At 43.1% G+C, this 21867-nt stretch overlaps 1 protein-coding gene and 1 pseudogene across 1 annotated transcript in view; one reads left to right on the forward strand and one right to left on the reverse strand.

Annotated features, from left to right (window-relative positions):
- Nucleotides 1–21867, forward strand: part of LOC116479485 (cyclin-Y-like protein 2) — a 48298-nt pseudogene that overhangs the window by 25466 nt on the left and 965 nt on the right.
- The window catches only part of ANKRD30A (ankyrin repeat domain 30A), a 207488-nt gene continuing 199236 nt past the window's right edge, over nt 13616–21867 (reverse strand). Inside the window, exon 12 of the mRNA XM_058436534.1 lies at nt 13616–13634. The gene's annotated coding sequence lies outside the window, so the exon portion shown is untranslated. The remainder of the gene's footprint in view (nt 13635–21867) is intronic.

Here is a 21867-nt window from a genome sequence, read left to right on the forward strand (position 1 = left end):
AATTGATCCCTTTACCATTATGTAATGGCCTTCTTTGTCTCTTTTGATCTTTGTTGGTTTAAAGTCTGTTTTATCAGAGACTAGGATTGCAACCCCTGCCTTCTTTTGTTTTCCATTTGCTTGATAGATCTTCCTCCATCCCTTTATTTTGAGTCTATGTGTGTCTCTGCCCGTCAGATGGGTTTCCTGAATACAGCACACTGATGGGTCTTGACTCCTTATCCAGTTTGCCAGTCTGTGTCTTTTAATTGGAGCATTTAGCCCATTTACATTTAAATTTAATATTGTTATGTGTGAATCTGATCCTGTCATTATGATGTTAGTTGGTTATTTTGCTCGTTAGTTGATGCAGTTTCTTCCTAGCCTCGATGGTCTTTACAATTTGGCATGTTTTTGCAGGGACTGGTAGCGATTGTTCCTTTCCATGTTTAGTGCTTCCTTCAGGAGCTCTTTTAGGGCAGGCCTGGTGGTGACAAAATCACTCAGCATTTGCTTGTCTGTATTTTATTTCTCCTTCACTTATGAAGCTTAGTTTGGCTAGATATGAAATTCTGGGTTGAAAATTCTTTTCTTTAAGAATGTTGAATATCGGCCCCCACTCTCTTCTGGCTTGTAGAGTTTCTGCCGAGAGATCAGCTGTTAGTCTGATGGGCTTCCCTTTGTGGGTAACCCGACCTTTCTCTCTGGCCGCCCTTAACATTTTTTCCTTCATTTCAACTTTGGTGAATCTGACAATTATGTGTCTTGGAGTTGCTCTTCTCGAGGAGTATCTTTGTGGCGTTCTCTGTATTTCCTGAATCTGAATGTTGGCCTGCCTTGCTAGATTGGGGAAGTTCTCCTGGATAATATCTTGCAGAGTGTTTTCCAACTTGGTTCCATTCTCCCCGTCATTTTCAGGTACACCAATCAGACGTAGGTTTGGTGTTTTCACATGGTCCCAAATTTCTTGGAGGCTTTGTTCATTTCTCTTTATTCTTTTTTCTCTAAACTTCCCTTCTCTCTTCATTTCATTCATTTCATCTTCCATCAGCGATACCCTTTCTTCCAGTTGATCGAATCGGCTACCGAGCCTTCTGCAATCTTCGCGTAGTTCTCGATACTTGGCTTTCAGCTCCATCAGCTCCTTTAAGCCCTTCTCTCCATTGGTTATTCTAGTTATCCATTCTTCTAATTTTTTTTCATAGTTTTTAACTTCTTTGCTATTGTTTTGAATTTCCTCCCATAGCTGGGAGTAGTTTGATCGTCTGAAGACTTCTTCTCTGAACTCGTCAAAGTCATCATCCATCCAGCTTTGTTCCATTGCTGGTGAGGAACTGTGTTCCTCTGGAGGAAGAGAGGTGCTCTGCTTTTTAGAGTTTCCAGTTTTTCTGCTCTGTTTTTTCCCCATCTTTGTGGTTTTATCTACTTTTGGTCTTTGATGATGGTGATGTACAGATGGGTTTTTGGTGTGGATGTCCTTTCTGTTTGTTAGTTTTCCTTCTACCAGACAGGACCCTCAGCTGCAGGTCTGTTGGAGTTTACTAGAAGTCCACTCCAGACCCTGTTTGGCTAGGTGTCAGCAGAGGTGGCTGCAGAACAGCGGATTTTCGTGAGACCACAAATTCAGCTGTCTGATCGTTCCTCTGGAAGTTTTGTCTCAGAGGAGTACCCAGCTGAGTGAGGTGTCAGTCTTTCCCTACTGGGGAGTGCCTCCCAGTTAGGCTGCTCGGGGATGAGGGACCCACTTTAGGAGGCAGTCTGTCCATTCTCAGATCTCCAGCTGTGTGCTGGGAGAACCACTACTCTCTTCAAAGCTGTCAGTCAGACAGGGACATTTAAGCCTGCAGGGGTTCCTGCTGAATTTTTGTTTGTCTGTGCCCTGCCCCCAGAGGTGGAGCCTACAGAGGCAGGCAGGCCTCCTTGAGCTGTGGTGGGCTCCACCCAGTTCGAGCTTCCTGGCTGCTTTGTTTACCTAAGCAAGCCTGGGCAATGGCGGGCGCCCCTCCCTCAGCCTCGCTGCCGCCTTGCAGTTTGATCTCAGACTGCTGTGCTGGCAATCAGTGAGACTCCGTGGGCATAGGACCCTCAGAGCCAGGTGTGGGACATAATCTCCTAGTGTGCCGTTTTCCAGGCCCGTTGGAAAAGCGCAGTATTGGGGTGGGACTGACCCGATTTTCCAGGTGCCGTCTGTTACTCCTTTCTTTGACTAGGAAAGGGAACTCCCTGACCCCTTGTGCTTCCCGAGTGAGGCAATGCCTCGCCCTGCTTTGGCTCGCACACAGTGCTCTTCACCGACTGTCCTGCACACACCGTTTGGCACTCCCTAGTGAGATGAAACTGGTATCTCAAACACAAATGCAGAAATCACCTTTCTGTGTCACTCAGGCTGGGAACTGTAGACCGGAGCTGTTCCTATTTGGCCATCTTTGCTCCACCCCTCCACCAATCTTATTTTAAAATGTCTTTAAGTATTGAGAAGCTGTCAAGCTTACAGTAGAAGGAACAAGTTTTTCAAAGTCCTCGGGAAAGCTTAAATTTTGTCTCTGGAAACAAATACTTATTTTCCTTGTGACATAAGTGACACATTTCCTTGTGAATGAGTGACAGCTTCATTTATTTTTGAGAATGATAGTTGTACCTTCTTTTTAAGACCGAGTTTCACTCTGTCACTTGGCTAGAGTCTATTGGCATAATCTCAGCTCAAGCAATCCTCTCCCCTCAGGTTCTTGAGTAGCTGGGACCATAGACGTGTGTCAGCATGCCTGGATAATTTTTTTTGTATTTTTGGTAGAGACAGGGTTTCGTCATGTTGCCCAGGCTGGTCTCGAACTCCTAAAGGAGCTCAAGTGATCTACCTGTTTTGGCCTCCCAAAGTGCTGGGATTTTACAGGCATGAGCCACTGCACTGGCCAGTTGTACTTTTAAATGAAATTGATGTTTCTCTTTAGTTATCTGCAGTATATTCTCATGATATATTTATTATTTTCAGTAGTTTAAATTAAGGGAAGCTAGCAAATCTGAATCACATTTACATTTATTAAAGTTCTAAAGAGATTATTCCCCACCACTACTACTTTATAAAACATTTCTGTGTTTCAGTGTGTGGTTAGAGGAGTGACAATGTGTTTGGTTTATTGCCATTGCCTGTTAGGGAGGGTCAATACTTACAGGCAGTTCTGACTGGTTATGGTATAAAAGACTTCACAGTACAGGACATGCTATGCTGAGGAAGAAGAGGTCAGGAAACCCTCTGCAAGTCAGTATCAAGGAGAATTTGTAAAAACTGTTTGCTTTGGTGAAGTAAACACCAAAGCACATAGGCACACAGGAGGCATTATTTTAATAAATGGATATTATACTAAGATATTAACAGTTTTTGAAGTAATACACATTCTTATTTTATAGAGATGCAGATAGATCTTTGGGCATATTTTATGAATGGTTACACCCACTTACAGTAAGTGTCACTTATTTATTTATTTATTTATTTTATTTTATTCTTTTTGAGATGGAGTTTTGCTCTTGTTGCTCAGGCTGGAGTGCAATGGTGCCATCTTGGCTCACTGGAACCTCCACCTCCCAGGTTCAAGCGGTTGTCCTGCCTCAGCCTCCCAAGTAGCTGGGGTTACAGGTGCCCACCACCATGCCTGGCTAATTTTGAATTTTTAGTAGAGAGGTTTCACCATGTTAGCCAGGCTGGTTTTGAATTCCTGACCTCAGCCTCCCAAAGAGCTGGGATTACAGGCATAAGCCATCGCACCCAGCCCAGTAAGTGTTGCTTTTATTGAGTTTGTATTTTCCTTTTTTTTTTTTTGAGATGGAGTCTTGCTCTGTTGCCCAGGCTGGAGTGCAGGGGCACGATCTCAGCTCACTGCAAGCTCTGCCTCCTGGGTTCACACCATTCTCCTGCCTCAGCCTTCCAAGTAGCTGGGACTACAGGCACCTGCCACCATGCCAGGCTAATTTTTTGTATTTTTAGTAGAGATGGAGTTTCACCGTGTTAGCCAGGATGGTCTTGATCTCCTGACCGCGGGATCTGCCCACCTTGGCCTCCCAAAATGCTGGGATTACAAGCATGAACCATCACGCCTTGCCTGAGTTTGTATTTTCATCATAGATTTGTATCTGTTTCATGCCTGCAGTGAAAGGCATCTTTAAGTCTTGCTCCTCATTTCATGTGGCATCTTGTCATCTTATTTTAAAAGTGTTGTAAAAAGTACATGCTGGAATAAGAACTGATCTGCAGATATGTTTAATTAGTGAGATAATACAAGCAAATACACTATCCAAATAACAGAAAATGTATCTTTTTAAAAGATAACTGTCAGTAGTATCAAGCTATATAAGTATATGTAAATACTTTTAACACAGAAGCATGATTTTTATGAAGAGGGTTAAAAATAATTTAAGTTCTCTGCACGTGGTGGCTCACACCTTTGTAATCACAGCACTTTGGGAGGCTGAGGTGGGGGGATCACTGGAGGTCAGGAGTTTGAGACCAGCCTGACCAATATGATGAAACCCTGTCTCTACTAAAAATACAAAAATTATCTGGGCATGGTGTCATGTGCCTGTAATCTCAGCTACTCGGGAGGCTGAGATAGAAGAATTGCTTGAACCCAGGAGGCAGAGGTTGCAGTGAGCCGAGATCACACCATTGCACTCCAGCCTGGGCAACAAGAGTGAAAATCCATCTCAAAAAAAAAAAAAAAAAAAAAATTAAGTTTAAATCAACTTATATGGTGTAAAAACTTAAAAATGTATTTCCTCAGGTGCATAATAGCCACATGTGACTAGTGACTGTTGTATTTATCAGCACAGGCTTAGAGCCTCATGGTTACAGGAAACTATTTTTTCAAAGTTTATTGCAGAGAAGAATGACATATGGTCAGTAAGACATTAAAGCCAAGTAATAGCTTACATTTGGATGGAATTATGTGGGGGAAAGGGTAAAAAAGAACATAAACATTTTCTGAGCTTAAGCTCATATTATTTTTAAGTGAATGTTGATGAGTATTAAATCATTATGGTATTTCAGGATCCTACTGTTCATATTGTAAAAACTAAAAGACATCTCACCAATCAAAATTATCGTTAAGTGACACACGGGCACAAGTGTGAACACTGCTGTCTTAAGAGCACCTCAGGTTTTTTCTTCAATGTATACTTACATTGCATCCTTTCTTCTTTCAGTGAGAAGAGGTTTTGGAGGAATATTTTAAGTATGATCCTTAACACAAATTTGTTTTCAGATTTGTTCGTATTCTGTTTAAAGCCATAAGGCTAACAGCTGAATTTGCAATCGTAAGTTTGGTAAGGTATCTTCTATTTATAAAGCAGCTGTAGAAATTCTTCTTGTAAACAGGGTGGTGTGGTCCTGTTTTTAAATAACAGTAGGTTTATGAAATTATCTCAGAATTTTAAGAGAAACTTATGAAAGCAAATACACACATTTTAGTTGAATCATCATTATGGCTTAAAATCTCACAATTGCTTTTCTCATCACAGAGCAATTGCTATTACAGGCAGCAGAAGGGATCTCTGATTTCTCCCCCAACACTTCAGTAAACACATGCACACAGAGTGCACACACATCCAGGGCATGTGGAGGGTTTGGAATGCGGAGCAGTAACAAAACCATCTGGCCGATGGGCAGGAAGGGATGCTGGTGTAGGTCTAAGCTGAGTCCCAGGCTGTATCCCCAGGCAATTCTGATGCATGTTGTCATTGGCAGCTGCTGCCCTCAATTCTTCGTTCCTTGGATAATGTGGGTTAATCTACCCCTGCTGATCACCTGTGCCTGCTCATGAAGTTGCCCAGAAATGTGGTTCCAGTTGGTCTACCAAACCATAGCTGTGTCATTACAATTACATTATCCCTACAGAATTCCTTTTGTAAAACTATAATTTTAAATAATAGATTCTGTTCAAATTGTTAAAAATAGTCTTACTCCTCCCCACAACAAACTTATAGAGGAAAGTCAGCTTCATGGCCAGGAATGAAAAAATACTTATGTCAATACTTCTTTAGCAACCAGTTAGAGTCTAGAGGAGAAGGCTCCTGCTGTGCACTTGAATGAAAGCCCTGAAATGGCGCTGGACCAGATACAGGCCTTCTCGAGGAGCTGCAAGTCGTTTGGAACTCTTAGCAGGTGCTAGAGGGAAGCAGGAGTGGTGCTTCCAGATGTAGAGAGATTGGTGATGCAGGAGGGAAAGCTGGATTGGAAAAGGGAGAGTTTTGTACATGGGCTAAGCTTGATGTGCCTTTGAGAGAGCAGAGTAGCAGGGTCTAGTCATCATTTGGATATACAGGACTAGAGCATGAATCTGATGTAGAGCTACAGAATGAAGAGCAACAGCAGCTCTTTAAATACCAAGAAAGTGTGTAGAATGAAATTGGACGAGCCGGGCATGGTGGTTTCATGCCTTTAGTGCTAGCTACTTGGGAGCCTGAGGTGGGGGAATTACTTGAGCCCAGCAGTTTAAGTCCAGCCTGGGCCAGATGATGAGACCCTGTATCTTTTTATTTGTTTGTTTGTTTGTTTGTATTTATTTATTTATTTTGAGACGGAGTCTCACTGTGTCGCCCAGGCTGGAGTCAGTGGCGCGATCTCGGCGCACTGCAAGCTCCGCCTCCCAGGTTCATGCCATTATCCTGCCTCAGCCTCCCGAGTAGCTGGGACTACAGGCACCCGCCACAACACCTGGCTAATTTTTTGTATTTTTAGTAGAGATGGGGTTTCACCGTGTTAGCCAGGATGGTCTCAATCTCCTAACCTCGTGATCCGCCCACCTCAGCCTCCAGAAGTGCTAGGGTTACAGGCGTGAGCCACCGCTCCCGCCTGAGACCCTGTATTTAAGGAAACAAAAAGTAAGGCCAGGTACATTATCTCACACCTGTAATGCCAGCACTTTGGGAGGCCAGGTTGAAAGGATTGCTCAAGTGTAGGAGTTCAAGACCAGACTGGGCAATAAAGTGACACCCATTTCTACAAAAAAAAAATTAAGAAATTAGCTGGACATGATGGCACATGCCTGTGGCACCAGGCACATGGCAGGCTGAGGCAGGAAGATCACTTGAGCCCAGGAGGTGGAGGCTGCACTCCAGCCTGGGCAAGTGAGTGAGACCCCGTCTCAAAAACAGATAAAGTGGACAGAAAATAGGTCGGTAAGGACTATTATCATTTGAGGGACAAGCCCCCAGTGGAGTAGCCACTAGAGTGGGAAGAGGAAAAGCAAAAGAGGATAATAAAAGGAGAACGAGTTCAAGATAGGAGAAGCTGTGGTCACAGTGCTGAATGCTGCCAAGCAGTGACTTGATTCATGAACACTCACTGGATGCTGATGCTGTGCCACTCTTCTAAGTGCTGGGGTAGAGGAGAGGACAGGTGGAACACAGTTCTTGCTTTTTTGAGCTTATGTTCTAGGAAGATGGAACTTAAGGTAGTATGAAAAAGCAGGGGCTGGGCGCGGTGGCTCACGCTTGTAATCCCAGCACTTTGGGAGGCCGAGGCGGGCGGATCACAAGGTCAGGAGATCGAGACCATGGTGAAACCCCATCTCTACTAAAAATACAAAAAATTAGCCGGGCGTGGTGGCGGGCGTCTGTAGTCCCAGCTTCTCGGAGAGGCTGAAGCAGGAGAATGGCGTGAACCCGGGAGGCGGAGCTTGCAGTGAGCCGAGATTGCGCCACTGCACTCCAGCCTGGGTGACAGAGCGAGACTCCGTCTAAAAAAAAAAAAAAAAAAGAAAGAAAAAGCAGGAAGAGGAAGCAGGATAAAGGGTAAAGGGATACAGAGTGAGTGGGGCTATTTTAGGTAGAATGATAAGGAAGAGCCTCTCTAGAGAGCTGACATTTGAACAGTGACCTGACTGAAGGAACAATGGATAAGAGTGCTGACATTACAGGCAGCAGGATGACTGCTACGACAGACAGAAATTCATTTCTTAGTGTTTGAGGAACAAACGGCAAGGTGACCAGCATGGTCAGAGTGAAGAATGAGGGAAACAGTGGAGATGAGGCCCCTCAGGCAGTACCATAGCTCACAGGGCCTTTTGGCTTGTAGGCCGTTGGAAGAATTTAAGGTTTTACTCCAGTTTGATGGGAAGCTCGTGGTAGATCTTGAGCAGGGTAGTGCCATGCTCTAAATGAAGAAGTTATGCTCGCTGCTTTGGGGACAGTAAGCCATAATTGGGAGGCAGAGTGGAGGCAGCGAAGAGGGTTAAGAAGCAACTAGGGTAATACAGGTGAGCAGTGACAGACTGTGGGTCACCATCAAACCATGCAGACCACCAGTGAAGGTAGATGTAAGAGGCATTGCGCACAGATTGGAGCAGGGAAACTGAAATGCAGGTATTTGGCCCCAGCACCTAGGCAAATGGCAATGTATGCAGAGCTTTAGTTTGTCAGTGTGAAGGCACAAGAGACAAATGCCTGTTGGCAAGAGGAGCCTTGGGAGAATCATGCCAGCAGGGGCAGGCAGTGTAGCTGAAGGAGAGATGGAAGATGAGGAGCTGGCATGAGGGGATGGTGCTGTGAGCACCAGTGAGAGGACACAGTTGGAGAGGAGTGGGGAGTGGGATGGGGACAAAGGAAACACAATTTGGAGGAAATCTCTGGTAGAGAGGAAGAAAATCTTCAGAAAGAGGTGATTGTGGGAACAGTGTGCTGCAAAAGTGAGATGGGATCAACTGCACTGAGGGAAGAGTTGGCATCAGTGGGAATAAATTCTCAAACTCACCCAGAAGGGGCACATGGCGTGGATGAGTGTCAGCAGGTGAGCAGCTTAGCAGGAAAGGGGACAGGAAGTAGAGGGCTTGCCATGTTGTTTCAGAGGTCTCTGATTCCTACGCAGTTGAACCCTGGGAGGGAGGTTCACTCTTGAAATACTTGAGAGTGCAGAGTTTGGGAGAAAGGGAGCAGAATCTGTAAAACGTCATGTTCAATAGCAATTTGTTTTTGAAAACATACTTGAGTTTGGTAATGTTCAGATCAGTATCAGATCTGGCAGTGTTCTGCAATCTGATGCCCTCTAGACAAGAAATAAACTCACTTATTTATATAAAGTTTTGTCCTTTTGTTTCAATGTAAAGAGTTCAAGTAGCTTACAGACATACTTTTCTGCAGAGCACCCTCTGAGGTAACAACACCTCACAGCTCACCTTTAATATTTACTCAGCTGTTCACTTTGCCCAATTCTTCATAGGACAGGTGTTTGATAGATGTAAAGTAATTCATGGGATTGTCTCACCAACTGCCTGGCAGGTGTAGAGGAATCCCAGGGATACAGAGACTGGCAGTTGTTTCCACCCTAGAACCAACAGAATTGTCTAAGTTGCAGATGATGTAAGACAGAATAAATTTTTATGAAGTGATCATGAAGATGTCTAAAATAGGGGCTGTGAGAAGGACCATCCTTTATACACGTGGGTTTCTTATCAAGCAACCAACTGAATACGGCAAATGTTTTACAACCCCACAGACTTGGGCCTGCCATGCTGCTCTACACAGCAGCTGCTGGGAGGCTCTCTTGACCAGCAGTTTTTTAAGCTAGTGCCACAGAAGGGTGAGTTTTGTGAAAAGGAGATTAACATTTGCTCACTATTACGTGGGTTTTACATATTCAAGCTTGACATACTTGTGAAATTCCCATCTACCTACCAGCTCCGTGTGAGACATTACATGTGGTAGGCACTTAAGGATTTATTGAATGACTTTAATCCACACTGGGCCTGTATGTGTGCTGTCTTTTGTAAGTGTGAAGGTGACAACACTTCCTGTCTTCATGATACCCTTGGCTGAGATGTACGGTCATTCTTGTGACCAAAATTGGCTGTGAATTTCCATTGGCAGAGTAGGTAGCAGAAGTATCTGACCTACGATTGTGATATGGCCCCTTGTTTGGCCTGATCAAGCAAATCTCTGTAGAACATAAGCACTTACTTTCTGGTCAAAACCAGAAGAAATCTGTCATTCATAAGGATTCTCATCACATCACTTAAATTGAGCTAAGTCAAAGGCCAGTTCTCTGTTTTGCAGATATACATAGAAGGACTTGTAAGTTATGCTGATATCAACATTTGTCCAACTAACTGGAAGAGGATTGTCTTGGGAGCCATTCTTCTTGCCTCCAAGGTTTGGAGTGATATGGCTGTGTGGAATGAGGACTACTGCAAGCTCTTTGAGAACATTACAGTTGAAGAAATGTGAGTTTGTACAGTTTTTGTGAACTAACCATTTGTCAGTACTTTATCTGCTCCCATAAATTTAAACACTTTAGGAAATATTTTAAAAGGTTACATTGTGCAGATAATGAAAATGGGCATAAACACCACACATATTTTTCCATCTAGCTTTAGAACAACAGTTCATATTTTTCATTGTTTGCTGGTAGGTCTTGGTAAATTGATGTTTTAATAATCTGCTCATAAATTGAAAAGTATTTTTCTGGTGAATATTTTTGGCATTATCCTACCAGTGTACTACCAGAACATAATGATACAGTAAATATCTTTATGGCTTTTTCAAAGCTGTGTGCAAGTTCCAGTCTCTTTTTAAGGAGCACATGTGTAGCCTTTGAAATAATTATTTGGCCAGTGACAGGTCTAGGGCCTCTGGATTGTGAAAAATGTGTAGTTTCACCCTGAGTTACACATTGTGAATTTGCCTTTGCTGGTCTTCCCCCTGCTTTTTTCTGAAGTTCTGTTTTATAGAAACCTTGAGATACAGAACAGCACAGATCCCTGTGCCCCTGTCCCATCCCCAATAGGAGTGTTGCATGTGTTTAGAAATTGGGCTGATGAGTTAGAATTTCCAGTGTTCCCCTCAGGCAGTCTGAGAAACTGAGAGCATCACCCAGTGCTCACCACACTCAAGAGGTTCCTGGGGCACTCATACAACCACAGCAGCACTTTGCGGGCCCCAGTTACCTGTGAGAGTGCAAGAAATCTTGCTGAGTCATGGGGTTGCTCACAGATGGCACCAACATGATGCTGAAACAGAAGCTTCATGGGGTCTTTCTTCCAGTATAGCCTCATGACTGCTGTAAAGGGAAGGGCCTTGGAGCTGGCAGGTAGAGAGAGCCAGGGAGGCATTTCGAGCAGAGGCTTTCACAGTGTCCACTAGACAGTGAGAATGGCTTTGTGGGCGACACTTAGGGAAACCTGAAGGAATACCTCTTGATGACATTGAGCAGCATATGAAGATCAAGATCATGACAGGCAGTGGCAAGAGGTTTTTTTTAAAACATTTGCCTATTACTCCAGATAAGACTGTCATTCAGAACGTATGCAGCCACAGGGTTGGAGCCTGATGACTGAATAGCAGTCTCTGCCAGTTGTGCTCCCCACATAAATAACAAATTTAGCAACTATCTAAATAAAAAAGCACCTGCATAAGAACTAAAAATCGGGTAAGTGATCATAATACATGCTTTTCACTTCTTATCACTGAAAGAGGCACTGAAGAGCATAGAAAAGACAGTCTTGAATTGCTGATGCCACCCCTCCCCCATGTCCCAGCAGTGGACCTGTGGTGAGGAGAGGGGCTACATGCTTGGGGGAGTGACAGCACTGTAGCTGTGGGACTTTGCTCTGAACTCAGTGCTGCCTTGTCATAGCAGAAAGAAAAACAAGGCTGCACTCATCCAATGCCAACCTACGGAGGAAACATTTAGACTAGCCCTAGCCAGAGAGGAATTGTTCATCCCAGTGGTTGAAACTTGAGTTGTGAAAGCCTGGCTACTGTGGGATAAAATACTCTGGGGTCCTTAATAAACCTGAAAAGCTGTCTAGGCCACAAGGACTGCAACTCTTAGGCAAGTCCTAGTGCTGTGCTGCACTTGGAGCCAGTGTATTTTGTGGCATGTGACCAAGAGTGACAGCAGCTGGGGCAGCTAGGGAGTGCTTGCCCACCCCTCCTCCAACCCTAGACAGTGCAACTCACAGCACTGACAGAGACCTCTTTCTTCTGCTTGAGGGGAGGAAAGAGGAAAGAGGACTTTGTCTTGCAACTTGGATACTGGCTCAGCCACAGTAGGACAGGGCACTGGTCAGAGTCATGAGACCCCCATTTTAGATCCCAGCTTTGGGATAACATCTCTAGACAAACTCTGGGCCAGAAGGGAAACTGCTGCCTTAAAGGGACTCAGTAATGGCAGGATTCATTACTTTCTGATGCAAGAGCCCTTGGGCCCTGAAGAAACATCAGTGGTGACCAGGTAGTACACGCCATGGCCCTCGAGTGAGATTCAGAGATGTGCTTGCTTTAGGTGTGACCTAGCACATCCCTAGCTGTGGTGGCTGTAAGGAGAGACTCCCACTGCTTGAGAAAAGCCGAGGGAAGAGTTAAGAGGATTTTTCTTGAGCTTAGATACCAGCTCAGCTACAGTGAAGAAGAGCATCAAGTGGGCTGTTAGAGTCCCCGATTCAGGCCTTGGCTCTTGTTTTGGCTCTTGGATGGCATCTCTGGACCTACCCTGGGCCAGAGGGGAGCCCACTGCCCTGAAGAGTGAGTTCCAGGCCAGGCAGCATTCACCACAAGCTGACTGAGAGCACTTAGGCATTGAGTGAGCATCAGTGGTGACCTGACAGTAATCCCCATGGGACTGTGTTAAGGGCGTACGTGGGGACAGACTACTCTACCTGGGGAAAGGGGAGGGGAGGGTGGGAAGGGATTTGCCTGGTGGATTCAGTGCCAGCTCAGCCATGGTAGAGCAGAACACCAGGTAGATGTCTAAGGTTTATGACTCCAGCCCTGGCTCCCAGAGAGCACCTCTGAACCCATCCAGGGACCAGGGGAACTTACTGCACTTAGGGAAAGGACAGAAGCCTGGCTGACTTCACTACCTGCTAATTGTAGAGCCCAGGGGCCTTGAGTGAAATAGGTAGGCAGTGGGTAGTTGTTACAGTGGGCCTTGTCCCGCCACAGTGCTGTGCCAGCTTCAGACCTAGTGCTGTCTTGACAGACCTAGGGCCGTCCCACTGGTGGTGGCCACAGGGGTGCTCTTATTGCTCCTCTCCCAGCTCCAGGCAGCCTGGCACAGAGAGAGAGACTTCATTTGTGGGGAAGTAAGGGAAGAAGCAAGTCTCTGTCTGCTAATCCAGAGAATTCCTCCAGGTCTGATCTCAGACCACCAATGTGGTACCTCCACAAGTCTGCAAAAAACAACTACATTCTTCACAGAAATAGAAATAAAAAATGAATCCTAAAATTTACATGCAACTACAAAAGACTCAGAATATCCAAAGCTATCCTGAGCAAAAATCAAACAAAACTAGAGGAATCAGATTATCTGATTTCAAATTATACTCTATATCTATAGTAACTAGAACAGCATGGCACTGGCATAAAAACAGATACATAAACCAATGGAACAGAATAGAAAACCCAGAAACCAGTTTATACACCTGCAGTGAACTCATTTTCAGCAAAGGTGCCAAGCACATACAATGGGGAAATGACAGTCTCGTCAATAAGTGGTGCTGGGAAAACTGGATATCTATATGCAGAAGAATGAAACTAGACTATACAAAAATCAATTCAAAATGGATTAAAGATTTAAATCTTGGCTGGGTGCTGTGGCTCACACCTGTAATCCCAGCACTTTGGGAGGCCAAGGTGGGAGGATCGCTTGAGCCTAGGAGTTCGAGACTAGCCTGGGCAATGCAGTGAGATTCTGTCTCTATTTTTTAAAAAAATTTAAACTTAAAAAAGATTTAAATCTAAGACCTCAAATATGAAACTAAAATAAAACATTAGGAATACTCTCCAGGATATTGGACTGGGCAAATATTTCTTGCAGAATGTTTCAAAAGCACAGGCAGCCAAAGCAAAAATGGGCAAATTAGGTCACATCAAGTTAAAAAGCTTCTGCACAGCAAAGGAAACAATCAACAAAGTGAAGAGACAACCCACAGAATGGGGGAAGATATTTGAAAACTATCTGACAAGGGATTTATTACCAGAATATTTAAGGAGCTCAAATAACTCCATAGAAAAAAATCTAATCTGATTTTTAAAATGGGCAAAATATCTGAATAGGCATTTCTCAAAAGAGGACACATTAGCCAGGCTTGGTGGTATGTGCCTGTAGTTTCAGTTTTGGAGGCTTAGGTGCGAAAATTACCTAAGCCTGGGAGGTCGAGTGATTGTGCCACTTTACTCCAACCTGAGTGACAAAGTGAGACCCTGTTTCAAAACTCCTTAAGAAAGGCAAACCAATGACAAATAGGTATATGAAAAGATACTAAACATCAACATCATTGATTTTCAGAGAAATGCAAATCAAAATTACAGTGAGAGATTATCTCACCCCACTTAAAATGGCTTTCATTCTAAAGATAGCCAATAACAAATTCTGGTGAGGATATAAAGAAAAGGTAACCCTCATACACTTTTAGTGGGAATGTAATTTAAGTACAACCACCATGGAGAACAGTTTGGGAGGTCCTCAGAACTAAAAATAGAGCTACCATATGATCCAGCAATCCCACTGCTTGGTATATATCCAAAAGAAAGGAAATCAGTATATCAGAGAGATACCTGCACTCTCACGTATATTGCAGCAGCACTATACACAACAGCCAAGATTTGGAAGCATTCTTTTTTTTTTTAAATGCTTTTATTTTTCCGTGATTACAAACACAACTGAATATCAAATGCACAAAGTAAAAATTATACGGGGAAAAAAATCAGATACGTTCATATATATATCACCTTTCCAAGGCTATTTCCATCCAGAATAACCTTGGTTTGCCAGAGCCAATAGAAAGAAGTCACAAAATCGCCTTTAGTCAAATTTGTGTGTTTGCTTTCTGCTATAATTCCAATATCTCCACCATCAATTACTTGAGATAGCTGCCAAGGTGTTATATAATCAGTGCCAGTGTCTTCATTCATTCTACAATGAAGGCTGTCACTTCACACTTGGAAGGTTGCAAAGCAGCCGGGCAGAGGCGCTCCTCATTTCCCAGACGGGGCAGCTGGGCAGAGGCGCTCCTCACTTCCCAGACGATGGGCAGCCGGGCAGAGGCACTCCTCACTTCCCAGACGATGGGCAGCCGGGCAGAGGCACTCCTCACTTCCCAGACAAGGCGGAGGCAGGGCAGAGGCGCTCCTGACTTCCCAGACGGGGTGGCCGGGCAGAGGCGCTCCTCACATCCCAGACGATGGGTGGCCGGGAAGAGGCGATCCTCACTTCCCAGACGGGGTGGCCCGGCCGGGCAGAGGTGCTCCTCACTTCCCAGATGGGGCGGTCGGGCAGAGGAGCTCCTCACTTCCCAGATGGGGCGGTCGGGCAGAGGCACTCCTCACTTTCCAGACGGGGCGGCCGGGCAGAGGCGCTCCTCACATCCCAGATGATGGGCGGCCAGGCAGAGACGCTTCTCACTTCCTAGACAGGGTGGCGGCCTGGCAGAGGCTGTAATCTTAGTACTTCAGGAGGCCAAAGCAGGCCACTGGGAGGTGGAGGTTGTAGCAAGCCGAGATCACGCCACTGCACTCCAGCCTGGGCAACACTGAGCACTGAGTGAGCGAGACTCCGTCTGTAATCCCAGCACTTCTGGAGGCCGAGGTGGGCAGATGACTCGAGGCCAGGAGTTGGAGACCAGCCTGACCAACGCGCGAAACCCCGTCTCCACCAAAATTACAAAAAGCAGCCAGGCGTGGTGGTGTGCACCTGCAATCCCAGACATTCAGCAGGCCGAGGCAGGAGAATCACGGGAGCCCCAGGCAGGGAGGTTGCAGTGAGCCGAGATTATGCCACTGCACTCCAGCCTGGGCAACAGAGGGAGACCGTCTCTCCAGAAAAAGAAAGAAAAAGAGAGAGAGAGAGAGGAAGGGAGGGAGGGAGGAAGGGAGGAAGGGAGGGAGGGAGGAAGGGAGGAAGAGAGGGAGGGAGGAAGGGAGGAAGGAAGGAAGGAAGGAAGGAAGGAGAGAGAAAAGAAACAGAATGCCTGGAAGCATTCTTAGTGTTCATCAACAGATGAGTGGCTAAAGAAAATATGGTACATATACACAATGGAGTACTAGTCAACCATAAAAGAGAACAAGATCCTGTTATTTGCAACAACATGGATGGAAATGTTAAGTGAAACAAGCCAGACAAGGAAAGACAAACTTCACATATTCTCACTTATTCGTGGGAGCTAAAAATTAAAACAATTTATCTCATGAAGATATAGAGTAGGAGAATTATTAGCAGAGGCTGGTAAAAGTAGTATGGGGGATGAGGAGTAAGGGGTAATGGTTAATAGGTACACACATATAGTTAGAAAGAATAAATAAGATCTAGTATTTGATGACACAACAGGGTGAAAACAGTCAATAATTATTTAATTGTACATTTTACAGTAACTAAAACAGTGTAGTTGAATTATTTATATAAAAAAAGATACATGCTTGATCTGCAATGGATTCTCCATTTACCTTGATATGATTCTTACACATTCTAGGCCTGTATGAAAATATTTTATATACCCCATAAATATATACACCTACAATGGACCCCCAAATTTTTAAAGACTTTTATTTAAAGACCACAGTGTATATTTACAACTAAAATGAGGCTTCTTGTGACTAAGAAGAGACTAGTGATGGTTGATTGCTGTTCAAATGGCTGCTAAATTACCAGTTTGCTAATGGTATAAATTATTAGCCATCCAATTATTTGTTAATAGTATAAACTATCACCATGAGTTGTCATGGTGATATTGCTAGTAGCCATTATAGTAAAGGATGTAATAGAAAATGAATTTGAAACAAATAGAAGTACTTTGAAAGTTGCAGATGCTAAAGTACGCTTAACCAGTTATGAGTCTGTAAACTGGTTTCTTTTTTTTCTTTTTTGAGACGGAGATTCACTCTTGTTATCCAGGTGGGAGTGCAATGGTGCAATCTTGGCATCTTGGCTCACTGCAACCTCTGCCTCCCAGGTTCAAGCGATTCTCCTGCCTCAGCCTCCTGAGTAGCTGGGGTTACAAGCATGTGCCACCAAGCCCGTCTAATTTTGTATTTTTAGTGGAGATGGAATTCCTCCATGTTGGTCAGGCTGGTCTCGAGCTCCCGACCTCAGGTGATCCACCCGCCTCGGCCTCCCAAAGTGCTAGGATTACAGGCATGAGCCAGTGTGCCCAGCTTGTAAACTGGTTTCTTGAAGGGAGTAAAAGTTGTAATTATGAACACTTAGCTCCACTATAATGGCAGTTAAATTGGTCTCAAATCCTGCAGCTAATCTGGTGAGGCTCTAACTCTAGTTACAAGGTCAGAGAATACAAAGGGCAATGTGCAGGTTTCCACAGATATGAGCTCCAGAACAGCGGTGGCAGAGGCCAGCTCCAAAACGACCAGTTCTACACAACGCTGTTTGTGAACGCAGAAGCACCAGGAGCTATTCTCTGAACAAGAGCTATGTTTGTGATCTTTGGAAATTGAAAAACATTATGACAAAGCATTTAATGTACATTTATCTTGTCCCTTTGCTGTTGATTATTTATAATGGTCTCTTTTTGACAGTAAATTGAACCATTTAAAAATTAGTGTCTATCAGATTTTTTTAAAAAGTTTTCAACATCTATTTGTCTTGTTAGAATATATTTTCCTTCAGAAACATCACTAATTATCAGGAAAATGAAAATTAACATCACAATGTAATACTACCTTCCCCCTGCAAGAATGGCCATAATTAAAAAATCGGAAAATAATACATGTTGGTATGGATTTGGTGGAAAGGGAACACTTACACTGCTAAAGAGAATGTAAACTAGTACAACCATTATGGAAAACAGTACTGCCATTCAATCCAGCAATCTCACACTGGGTATCTACCCAAAGGAAAAGAAGTTGTATGAAAAAGACACATGTACATGCATGTTGGTAGCAGCACAATTTGCAATTGCAAAAATGTAGAACCAGCCTCAATGCCCATCAGTGAATGGGTAGATAAAGAAAATGTGGAATATATACACCATGGAATACTGCTGAGCCATAAAACAGAATGAAATAATGGCCTTTACAGCAACTTGGATGGAACTAGAGGCCATTATTCTAAGTGAAATAGCTCAGGAATGGAAAACCAAATATCATATGATCTCACTTATAGGTAGGAGCTAAGCTATGAGGATGCAAAGGCATAAGAATGATATAATGGCCCTTGGGGACAAGGAGGAAGGTTGCGAGGAGGGTGAGGGATAAAAGATTATATATTGAGTATAGGTACATTGCTCAGGTGGTAGGTACACCAGAAGCTCCAAAATCACACCTAAAGAAGTTACCCATGTAACCAAAAACCACCTGTACCTCAAAAACTATTTAAATAAAATTTAAAAACATTATTGATAACTTACACACACACATACACACATACGTGTAAGTTAGACTGAGCAGCTCCTATTCAGAAAATTTGCTGTGCCTGTAAAGGATATTCTATTCAGCCATTTAAAAAACAACAACAAACTGAGAAGATACATATCATGTAGGGATAATGGTTTTCTTCAATAACTAAACTATTAATAAACACGATAATTCTACAAAATACTGTATTTTACACAGTTAAAATATGTTTGTGGAAAAACATAAAAGAGATTATGAAGTGCATATGTTCCTATAGTAAATTAAGTTCTGATCAGCTGATTATTCAAACATTATCTGATTTGCATTCATATAGCATTATGGTTATATGAATAGGAAATTAATGTTGGAAGTAGTTTCAGTTGGGTTTTCAGTTAAACGAATGAGAAAACCACATATCTGCTTATATCCTAACTGCTTTCCATACCAGAGAACATCAAGCATTTGTTGACTAAGCCAGTGGATAAAACATTAACATGTTAAAACCAAGGAACCAAATATGTTGTTGAGGTATTAATTGTTTTTATACAATTAAGTCTTTACAAAGATTACTGTGAAAGTGGTAAGATTACTCTAGTTTTATATTTATTTAAACATTTGACAAAGTGCTGGATACAGTGGCTCATGTCTGTAATACCAACACTTTGGGAGGCCAAGGTGGGAGTATCACTTGATCACAGGATATAACACCAGCCTGGGCAATAAGTGAGACCTTGTCTCTACAAAAAGAATTTTAAAAAATAGCTCAGCTGAGTGGCATGAGCCTGTAGTTCCAAGCCTTGAAAGGCTTAGGCGAATGGATCATTTGAGCCTGGGAGGTTGAGTCTGCTTTGAGCTAGGATCATGCCACTGCACTTTAGCCTGAGTAACAGAGCAAGACCCTGTCTCAAAAAAAAAAACAAAAACAAAAGCCAAATAATCGTGGTAGAAGGCTGCTCCCAGCCTGTTCCCCTCTCACTGCATTCAACTCATCTCCATATTCTGTTCTGGCCAGGGGTGACAGATGCTGAGCACCTTGGGGTTTTATTTCCAACTCAGGAGAAACACTGTGTAAGGCCAGCGCCCTACCAGAAGACATCTCATAAAATGGGTTTAGTCTAGCCAAGATGTCTCTCTTTGATCTTTCTACCATCCAAAGTGTAAAGAGTACTCCTGCCCCGTAATAGTGACAGCTAATAAATGGCATCCATCATTTCCATCATCTGATCACTACTGCGATGCCTTGGGAGTGAGCATGGAGTCTGAGTTGTGCAATGGACCCTCAAGAATGACCCCTGAGACAGCTGCATGAGTGCAGAAGAGGCTGTTCCCCTTTCTTCTCATCCCACACTTGGGGCGCTGGATGCAGAATGGACTGTGAACAGCTGTGCCCTGTTGGGAAATTAGTGTAGGAATCCACCTGCATAGCCTATATTTGTTTCAAAGCAGAATTTGGAGCCATTCTAGTAGCTCAGTGTGATGTTTTTAAATAAATAGAGAAAAATTTTATTTAACTGTCTTAACAAAAAAATAACTGTCATTAAACTCATACAGTATTGTTTAAAGAGTGTCTACAAAATTCTAACCTTGGTGTTATCTTGCAAAACAAGCGAAGTACAGAGACCTTTTCAAATGAAGAATCACTGAGAAAAAAAATTTATAAGTAGTATAACATTTACTTATGTACATTTTTGAAGATTATACAATAATCAAGTTACATCAAGTTTTCCAATTTGTAACACTGATAGGATTTCCCTCTAGGGGAAGTTTTCACATAAATGTTGAAGAAATTCTTAAAACTGAAAACTTTTCTGAATTTGGTAATCTACTGGGGTTCCAATCCAGTGTGCTTTCTTATATTTAGAAGGTCTATCTACAGTGTGTGATATCATGGGTCTTGGAGCAAATATCACGTAAATGAAGGCATTTCCACATTCTATAAATTCATAGGTTTTATTTCAGAAATGAGTTCTTATCTTCATGTGAAACTGGAACAACTGAAGACCTTACCACATGTTTGTATTTATAAGAGTTTTCTCCATTGAATCCTTTCATGTTTTCAAAGAAATGAAAAAGCTGAAGGCTTTACCATGTTTCTTAAGCTTGTCATTTTTCTCCATATTAAATTTGAATATGTTTTTGAAAGCATGTGGGAAAATCAAGTTTATTAACACATTTTTTACATTCATGTTTTTTTTTCCAGTACAAGTTTTTCTAAGTTTTCAAAAGAAGAACTGGGAAAGTTGCATGCTTTCTTGTATTTCTTTGATGGATACGGTTCTGTACAGAGCGAGTTCTTTCATGTGTTCTAGTAAACTGGAGCACATGATGGCTTTACCACATTTCTTACATGAGAATAATGTTTTTGAACATAGCCCAGTGTATTAACATTGTTCTGTGTTGGTTTTGTTGTGTTTCTCCTTCCCCAGGAATGAGTTGGAATGGCAATTCTTGAAGCTAATTAATTATCAACGTTTCTGGCAGCATTTGTACCAAATACTACTTCTATCATCGCACCTTGGAACACAAGCATGGCTTGTATTTGCCAGATTACCTTCTTGAACAGAGAAAGAGCATGGAAGCTGGAGGTAAGGCTATGACATTACTAAGTGGGTTTTCAGTCAAACACCAATGCCAGCATCTGTGACTATGTCATATTAAGTAGTGAGTAGAAAAATGGAAAACTTCAAAATTAACATACTGAAGAGCTTATTAACCTTTTGGCATTCTGTTTCCTGTATCTTTTATGGTTTTTACAAGGATCTACATTATTTGAAAATTATGGATATTCTCTCTTCTGTGACCATAATTCAGATTTTTTTTTTTTTTTTTTTTGAGACGGAGTCTCTCTCTGTCACCCAGGCTGGAGTGCAGTGGCTTCATCTCGGCTCACTGCAAGCTCTGCCTCCCAGGTTCACGCCTTTCTCCCACCTCAGCCTCCCAAGTAGCTGGGACTACAGGTGCCCACCACCAATCCCAGCTAATTTTGTTTTTGTATTTTTAGTAGAGATGGGGTTTCACTGTGTTAGCCATGATGGCCTCAATCTCTTGACCTCGTGATCTGCCCACCTCAGCCTCCCAAAGTGCTGAGATTACAGGTGTGAGCCACCACGCCTGGCCAGAATGTTTTAATCAAATTGAATTCATTCTTAATGAATTTGAAGCTTTGCCCTTTCAAATAACCATACATTAATGATTTCTTGCCATTGTATTCCTAATGATGTCTACATACATAATGCACTTACCACTCGACTTTTTTATTACTCAGTTTGCAAATTTATGTAATTTTTCAGTTTGCAAATTTATGCGATTTTTTTTTTTTTTGCAACGGAGTCTCTCTCTGTTGCCCAGGCTGGAGTGCAGTGGTGCCATCTCGGCTCACTGCAACCTCCGCCTCCTGGGTTCAAGCGATTCTCATGCCTCAGCCTCCTGAGTTGCTGGGATTATAGGCACCCACTACCATACCTGGCTAATTTTTTGTATTTTCTAGTAGGTATGGTGTTTCGCCAAGTTTTCCAGGCTGGTCTTGAACTCCTGATCTCAGGCGATCCACCCACCTCGGCC

Source organism: Hylobates moloch, unplaced genomic scaffold, assembly GCF_009828535.3.
Source record: "Hylobates moloch isolate HMO894 unplaced genomic scaffold, HMol_V3 SCAFFOLD_3, whole genome shotgun sequence".
Classification (NCBI taxonomy): domain Eukaryota; kingdom Metazoa; phylum Chordata; class Mammalia; order Primates; family Hylobatidae; genus Hylobates; species Hylobates moloch.